This window comes from Cupressus sempervirens, chromosome 9, assembly GCF_028749045.1.
Source record: "Cupressus sempervirens isolate cs-2001-9-10 chromosome 9, ASM2874904v1, whole genome shotgun sequence".
Taxonomy (NCBI): domain Eukaryota; kingdom Viridiplantae; phylum Streptophyta; class Pinopsida; order Cupressales; family Cupressaceae; genus Cupressus; species Cupressus sempervirens.
The window spans coordinates 653,705,187-653,714,911 of NC_143126.1; positions in this window are offsets into that span (position 1 = coordinate 653,705,187).

Genomic DNA, 9,725 nt, shown 5'->3' on the forward strand with positions numbered 1-9,725 from the left:
TTGATGCTCTAGCTTGACCTTAGATTGAGTATAATAAAGAGTTGAAAATTTATTTTGAATTCGATATTTCTCCAAGAATTTTGTGACTTCTTTGTTTTTGAAAGAAGTACCATTATTTGAAACTATCACTGAAGGTTGTTAAGAAATTATTAAGGATGAAATAGCAAATAACATCTATAATTATTGAATGAATAGGAACAAATTCAACCCACTTCGTAAAATAATCAGTAGCAGTTAGAATCTAAGTATTTTTCCAATAGGACCAAAACCCAAAATACTAAAAGGCCATGGAGAAACTTGATTATGAAGCTCACGAGCAGGAGCATGAATCAAAATATTATGTTGTTGACATTGAAGACATTTCTTAACAAACATAAAAGAATCTTGCTCCATCATATTCCAATAATATCCCATTCTAAGTAATTTATACCAGAGATTTTCCACCAAAATGCCCTCCACAAGAACCAGAATGAGCTTCTCCCAAAGCTATAAATTTTTCAATTCTATTGAGACATCTTAATAAAAATCCTTCATAGGAGTGTTTGTAAAGCATATCTCCTAAAATGATGTAATGCACTGCAAGCTTCATAATACAATTACATGTGTTTCTTGTTTCTGATTTGGGAAAAGTATCATCTTTCAAAAAATGAAAAATGTGAGAATACCATTCATCCAAATGCAAGTTAAAACAATTAGAGGCAATCTTTTTAGAAATTGCAAGGTTAGAGTTTTTATAGTAAATTGAAATTTCTCCACATTATTTTCAAGAAACACCAAAGAAGTGGCGCTTGCCATGGTGTCCGCATGTCAATTATCTTTTCTAGGTAGGATTTGTATTGTATAAGAAGAGAATTGTGAAAGCACATCAAGAGGCAAATATCTATATTTTTTCATTTTATCATTCTTAGTTTGATAACCTCCTTTAACTTGTTTAACAATAAATTGTGAATATCCATATATTTGCAAGTGTTTGATGTTAAGGGATGAAGCTTCTCATAAACTAGCTATAAGAGCTTCATACTCTACAATGTTGTCAGTACAAGGAAAAGTTAATTTTTTTGATGAAGGGATTAATTTTTCGTAGGAGGATTTAAGATAATACCAACACCAGATCCTTTCTTACATTTAGATCCATCAAAATATAATTCCCAAATATCATCTTGTTGAATAGCGAGAATATTTACTAAATAGGTTGCATGGCCATAGATGCAATGGCAACATCTATTGGTAAGTAGATTGCTCCTTTTCTCTCTCATTTTTCATGTGTTTATTTCACTTGAACTATTATTTCTTAAGGGAATTTTCTAATATTGGATTCATTTTATGTAGGAGGTAATGAGGACATTCTTGGATGAACCTTACATTTAACAAAAGGAGCATGTGCTTCAAAACCAAGTTTTAAACATAACTATATAAGGAGTGATTTAGGATGTATACAATTTAACCTTTCTTTAACTATAAACTACAACACAAAGATTGCATAGTTATAGAAAACTACCTAATTCGCCCAAGGGGATGTATGATGGCAAAGAGTTCTATTAGGTGAGTAAAGTTCACCAATGGTTATAGGAATACAACTACATCAAAACAATTAGAAATTAGAACTACATATTTGTTAGAATGAGTAGTTCAAGGGTCTTTATCCCATGGATGCAGGTATTTAGGTAGCCTAGTAGGTAGACTATGCCTCTAGTGTGCAGATGACTTGGAAATAGTTAGGTAGCACTTAACTATTTTAAGACATTATATGTTAACTCACAAGGCTCATTCCCTTGTAGAAGCCTCTACCACAATGACATTATCTCTAAACCATGCAAAGGATGTTGAAGTGGTTCCCAACCTTGAAACACTCTTATAAACAATGGTAAAGCAAATGAAAATACAATACATGTATTACTATTATTTATGTATATGTATGTATGCATGTATATATTGTTGGATACAATTGTTCAATTATGTGTTGTCTTTGATGTCACACAAATGTCATATCAGTCATGAGATAGAGTCTACTGAGCTTAGAAGGTCAACAAGGAAAAGGATAGTGTCAAATGAGCTCAGAAGGTCAGCAAGGTAAAGGATAGAGTCTACCGAGCTTAGATGGTCAATGAGGCAAAAGGACAAAACCTATCAAACCTAGAAGGTTAGTAAAGAAAACTTACAGTATCTACCGAGTAAACAGTTCTTACCGAGCTCACTCAGTCATCAAAGGAAATGTGGTAGAAATAGTTCTTACCAAGCTCACTTGGTCATAAAAAGAAATGTGGTAGAAGTAGTTCTTACTGAGTTCTCATGAAGGAATTCAGTTCTTACCGAGTAAACTCGGTAGCCAAAGGATTTTACAGATATTGCAATGTTAACTAAGTCAAGAAGGTTAACTAAGGAAATTTTTGGAAGTAGTATTTACTGAGCAAGGTCGACTATAATAAAATATTTCATTGTTTTATGAAATAACATTTATTTGTTTAGAGTAATATTTGTAGCCGAATGATGTATGGTTTATTGGTAAATGTAACATGTAAATGGGCTGACTTGACAATCTGAACGATATAATTAAGAGGTCAAGTTGTGAATTCTAAGTATGAGTGAAGTGGAAGTGGAATTAATGTGATATGAGGACTAATTAGTGTGGAAGCAAATTTGAAAGATGATTAGAGATCATTGAGGAGCAGCAAAGCTTTATTTCATCAAGGAGGATCTAATGTGCTAAACAAAGACCTGTAGTCAGCAAATTCAGTTGCATCTTGTTCATGCCAATTCATTGTTGCTTTCTAACCATTGTAGAAGTGATTTCAAATCTCTTAACAGAGTTGGTTTAACCGCCATTTTGTAAATCCTCTAACAAGGTGATAGTTCAGTTGAATTGTTCTAAAGACCTCTAGCAAGGCCACTCCTAATAGGGTGATTAAATCCTCTAACAGGGTCACACCTAAGAGTGTGTATTGTAACCTTTAATAGGGTTGGCTCCTAATAGGGAAAACTTCAGAAGAGTGAAAAATTGGTGACTAGTTACTTGATGGTTTTTCCCATATTTAGTTTCCATGTTAAATCTGGTGTCTCTTATGTTCATTTTGTTTTTAGTTACATGCATGAAGATAAGTAATAGTTTAATTTATCGAGTTACAACATTTTTTTATCGAGTATCAATAGTAACTAGATCTTTAAGACATCTAAGGGATCTGTAGATTAATTTTTATGAGTAACTGATTCACCCCCCCCTCTCAGTTACTCTATCTTTAATCCCAACAATTGGTATCAGAGCTTTTGGTGCTTACAGGAAGAGATTTCAAGGATCTAAGCTAAAGATCATGATGTCTTACAAAAGGGAAATTCCAAGACTTAACAGGGACAACTTCTCAGCATGGAAAGGATTGATGAGGCTTCATCTGGCTTCTATTGGTGATACATGGCTAAAGTACCTCGATGAAAAATATGAAGAACCTTCTGGTACATTATCTATCAATGATATTGCTGAAAAGAAGGCTCACAACAACATGATGATAGATATAGCATCTTCTCTGAGTTATGAAGAATTTGATGACATCCAGGATTACAAAACTACCTTTGAAATGTGGAACAAGCTGAAAGAGATCTATGGAGGAGGTGATAATGTGAGAAGAGACAAAGTAGAAAGTTTGAGAGGACAATTTGATCAAATGAGGATGAGAGAGGATGAAAACATTGCAAAGTATGTTGAAAGAGTTAAAGCATGTGTTAGTACAATCAAAGCATCTGGAGGAGATATCAATGATGAGACAATTATAAGTAAAGTTCTTAGAAATCTACTTCCCATTTATGCAATCAAAGTCTCTGCAATTCAAGAAAGAATATGTGAGGCAAATCATAAAATAAATTTAGAGGCCATAGTTGGAAGATTGACAGCATTTGAGCTAGACAACTATGCCAATTATGTTCCAGCTATCAAGAACATTCAATCAACATTTGAAGCCAAGCTTTCACTCAAAGAAAAATGGAAAAAGATGAAGGATCCACAATCAGACAATGATGAAGAATCAGAACAAAGTTTAGATAGTGATCTTGAGGTGGTTGAAGCTCTACTAGCAAGAAAATATTCAAGAGGCAAAGGGAAATACAAAGGTAAGGTTCCTCTAATCTGCTTTTCTTGTGAAGAAATTGGACATATTACTGCTAGGTGCCCAAATAAGCAGAACAAGGATGAGAAGAAAGGTCACAAGTACAACGGAGAGAAAGACTTCAAATCATTCAAGGATAAAGGTAAGAAAACATGTTTCATGGCTAAAGATTCTAATGATTCTGATAATGAAGAAGAAGATGAAATTGTCTACATTGCTGTGAAAGATGAGTCTGATAATGATGAAGAAATGTCACTCATTTCTCATATGAGAAAAAATGATACATGGATCATAGATAGTGGTTTTTCTCATCACATGACTGGTGATAAAACTAAGTTTGAATACTTTGAAGACTACGATGGTGGCAGTGTAAGATTTGGTAACAATGAACCTTGTTGTATAAGAGGAAAAGGAAGAATCTCACTAACCAAGGAACTTGTATGTGATAATGCATACTAGGTAGAAGGACTAAAGCAACATTTTTTTGAGTGTGGCACATTTACTCAATAATGGATTCAAAGTGGAATTTATACATGGAAAAGCAAGATTGTTGGATGGCAAAGGAAAGCTGATTGGATCAAGCACTCAAACAAAAGGTAACTTATTTTATCTTGAAATTGGTGAATGTTCATGTTTCATTGCTCAAATTGAAGAAAGTTGGTTATGGAATGGGAGGTTATGTCATGTAAACTTTGACAACTTGATAAAGATCAGTAAATTTAGGAAAGTAAGAGGTATTCTTAACATAAAGAAACCTGAGGTTGGTCTATGCAAAAATTGTCAAATTGGTAAAATGAGAAAGACTAGTTTTAAAAGCAAGAACTATCAGACTGAAGAAGTTCTAGAAATTTTGCATACTAATTTATGTGGACCTATTGGCATTAAAAGTTATACTGGTGAAAAATTATTCATTCTATTTGTTGATGATTATCCAAGAATGATGACTATCATGTACCTAAGAGAGAAATCAAAAGTATTTGAAAAGTTCAAATGGTATTTGGCTAGAGTAGAAAAGGAAATAGGCAAAAAACTAAAATGCTTAAGGTCTAATAGAGGTGGTGAATTCATTTCACATGAGTTCAAAAACTTTTGCATTGAAAGGGGAATCAAAAGATAGGTTTCAACACCTAGAACTCCTGAACAAAATGGAATAACAGAAAGAAGAAATAGATCTATCATGGATTGTGCAAGAACCTTAATGATTGAGAAAAGAATTGCTATTAAATATTGGAAGGAAGCTATCAGCACTGTAGTTCATACTTTGAACTGAGTACAGCTGAAAAAGGACTCATTCAAAACACCCTATGAGTTGTGTATGGCTACAAACCCAATGTAAGTATCTAAAAGTATTTGGAAGCAAATGTTACATTTTGAAAGAATCTATAAAAGGTAAATTTGGTGTAAAAGGTGATGAAGGAATATTTTTGGGATACTCTTGCAAAAGCAAAGCATATAGATGTTTGAACTTATCTACGCACAAAGTCATAGAAAGTGCACATGTGAAAGTTGATGAGTTTGCAAAAAGAATAGAAGAAGAAAGCAAAAAGGAACCTGAAGACTACAAAAGATTTTTTTACATTGAACCTGATACAATGCCAAGTATACCTATTAATTAGGAATCCTCAACTCCAGAGTCTTCATTAATTGAGTCACAAGAAGTTCAAACTGAGTCAGTACCTACCGAGCTGTAAGAACTCGAGTTGCAAACATAAGCTACTGAGTTAGTGTCTATCGAGCCCAAGCAACTAAAAATAGAACCAAAAGTTGAAACATAGAAGGATAACAATGCAAGTCATTCAAAAGGCAAGGAGCCCATGTTAGCCAAGTATGTAAGAAAGCATCATGCACCAGATCAAATCTTTGGAGATAAATCAGAAGGAACAATGACAAGAAGCCAGTTGAAAGACACTTGTTTACTTGCTGATTTTGAACCTAGAAATGTCAAAGATGCACTAGACAATGAAAGTTGGATTAAAGCTATGAATGAAGAGATAGAACAGATAGAGAAAAACAAAACATGAACTCTTGTACCTAGACCCAAAGACAAAAATGTGATTGGAACAAAGAGGCTATTTAGAAACAAACTAAATGAAGATGGTAAGGTATCAAGGAACAAAGCTAGAATGGTATGCAAAGGATACTCTCAAGAAGAAGGTGTAGACTATGGAGAGATTTTTTCTCCTATTGCAAGATTGGAAGGTGTCAGAACCTTACTTGCATATGCTGCATTCAAAAGATTCAAAGTTTATCAGATGGATGTCCAGTCAGCATTTCTCAATGGCATATTGGATGAAGAGGTTTACATTGAACAACCTAAAGGTTTTGTTGATCCAAACAAGAAGAACATGGTTTGCAAATTTCATAAAGCATTATATGGTCTGAAACAAGCCCCTAGAGCATGGTATGAAAGATTACATAACTCTCTTATTCAGATTGGTTTTCAAAGAACTAATGACAATAGTAGTTTGTACATAAAGGAAGGACCAAATAATAAGATTGTTTTGGAAGAAATATTTGTAGATGATACTTTGTTCACAGGAAATGATGATCTTTGCAAAGAATTTTTAGAACAAATGAACAAGGAATTTGAAATGTCAATGTTTGGTGAAATCAAATTCTTTATTGGTCTTCAAATTCAAAATAGTAAGAATGGCATCTACATCACTCAATCTAAATACATCAAGGAGATACTAAATTTTTTTGGTATGGAAGACTGCAAACCAGTTGAGACTCCTATGTGAATTGGATTAAAACTTACCAAGGATGATGAATCAAAGGAAGTGGATCAGACATTGTGTAGATCTATGAGTGGAAAGTTGCAATATGTAGTGCATAGAAGACTAGACATTGCCCTTGCAGTAGGAATTGTAGCAAGATTCTCAGAAAAGCCAAAAGAAAATAACATGATGAAAATCAAAAGGATCATGAGATACTTAAAAGGAACTGAAGATTATGGATTATGGTATAAACTTGGAGGAAATATGGATTTAAAGGTGTTCACTAATGCAGATTGGGTAGGAAATATTGATGACAGAAAGAGCAAAAGTGGAGGAGCTTTCTCTCTTGGAAAAAGGTTGGTTTCTTGGACAAGTAAAAAGTAAAATTGTACATCTCAATCCATAGCAGAGGCTGAATATGTTGCAGCAACAGTAAACTGCTCAAACATTATGTGGTTCAAACAATTTCTGGAAGGTATGAAGGAAGAAATCAAAGAACCTATTGTTATGTTTTGTGATAACACAAGTGCAATTAACATCTCCGAGAATTCAGTGATGTATTGAAAAACCAAGCATATTGCCATAAAGTATCACTTTGTTAGAGAATTGGTGCAAGAAAAGGAAATAAGATTGGAATATGTCCATACAAAGGAACAAATTGCTAACATATTCACAAAGCCTTTACCTAAGGATGCATTCTTGTATCTAAGAGGTAAGTTAGGGGTCATTCCCCTATCTGAAGCTCACTAAAATATATTTCTAGTGATGCATCAACAAGAACAGAATTGGAGATCTATAAGTTGATGTAGCAAACCAATGAAGACATTGCATATGAATCAATACATCAGGTACAATGCTATTCAGTTGTTTTGAGTTGTTTTTGGCATGTGTTGTCAAAGAGGGAGAATATACTATCATATCTTTATGAAATTTGAAAAATAATAAGAGTTTGTGTAAGAGGGAGAGATTATTATGAAAGAGGGAGTTTGTTGTATTTGAAGAAGAAAGTGAAGTATTCTGTCAGTAAAAGACTTGTTTTCAAATTTCATTCTACTATGACATGTTGTGTTGCTATCAATGCTAAAGAGGGAGATTTTTGGATACAATTATTCTATTTTGTGTTGTCTTTGATCTCACACAAATGTCATATCAGTCATCAGATAGAGTTTACTAAGCTCAAAAGGTCAACAAGGCAAAGGACAATGTCTACCAAGCTCAGAAGGTCAACAAGGTAAATGACAGAGTCTACCGAGCACAGATGGTTAGCGAGGAAAAAGGATAGAATCTATCAAACCCAGAAGGTTAGTAAAGAAAACTTGCATTATCTACCAAGTAAACAATTCTTACCGAGCTCACTCGGTCATCAAAAGAAATGTGGCAGAAACAGTTCTTATTGAGCTCACTCGGTCATCAAAGGAAATGTGGCAGAAGCAGTTCTTACCGAGCTCTCATGAAGGAATTTAGTTCTCACCAAGTAAACTTGGCAGCCAAAGGATTTTACAGATATTGCAATGTTAACCAAGTGAAGAAGGTTAACTTAGGAAATTTCTAGAACCAGTATTTACCGAGCAGGGTCGACCAGTAAAGGATTTCATTGTTTTATGAAATGACGTTTATTTGTTTAGAGCAATATTTGTAGCTGACTGATGTATGTATTATTGGAAAATGTAACATGTAAATGGGCAAACTTGACAATCTAAATGGTATAATTAAGAGGTCAAGTTGTGAATTCTAAGTGTGAGTAAAGTGGAAGTGGAATTAATGTGATATGAGGACTAATTAGTGTGGAAGCAAATTTGACGGATGATCAGAGATCATTGAGGAGTAGTAAAGTTTTACTTGATCAAGGAGGATCTAATGATGCTAAACGGAGACCTGTAGTCAATGAATTTAGTTGCATCTTATTTACGTCAATTCATTGTTACTTTCTAACCATTGTAGCAGTGATTTCAAATCTCTTAACAGAGTTGGTTTAACAATCATTTTGTGAATCCTCTAACAAGGTGACAGTTCAGTTGAATTGTTCTAAAGACCTCTAGCAAGGCCACTCATAATAGGGTGATTAAATCCTCTAACAAGGTCACACCTAACACTGTGTATTGTAACCTTTTACAGGGTTGGCTCCTAACAGGGCTCACTTCAGAAGAGTGAAAAATTGGTGACTAGTTACTTGGTGGTTTTTCCTATATTTAGTTTCCACGTTAAATCTAGTGTCTCTTGTGTTCATTTTTTTGTAGTTACATGCATGAAGATAAGTAATAGTTTAATTTACCAAGTTACAACATTTGTTTACCAAGTATCAGTAGTAACTAGATCTTTAAGACATCTAAGGGATATGTGGATTAATTTTTGTGAGTAACTGATTCAGCCCCCCCCTCTTAGTTACTCTATCTTTAATCCCAACATATATATATATATATATATATATATATATATATATATATATATATATATATATGTATGTATGTATGTATGTATGTATGTATGTATGTATGTATGTATGTATGTATGTATGTATGTATGTATGTATGTATGTATGTATGTATGTATGTATGTATGTATGTATGTATGTATATGTGTATATATATGTATATGTATATTTATATATATGTGTATATATACATAGAGAGATCTTGGCACAATAGAAAAATTGATCTAGTTGTATACATATTCCAAAATTGAAATAATAAAACATTCCTAAGTAGACATTTATGAGCACTAGGTGTGTAAGGTTTCATGCAAAAATATGTAGAAGCAAAAAAGGTCATGAACATTTTTGATGACATGTTTTTCGAGAGCATTCACAAGTTCCTCAAGATGACTTCCATTATTAATTTTTCATATTCATTTCTTTATTAATTTTATTATCAGAATCCATCACATTTTGTATTAGATGATGAAACCTATGGGTATGGTT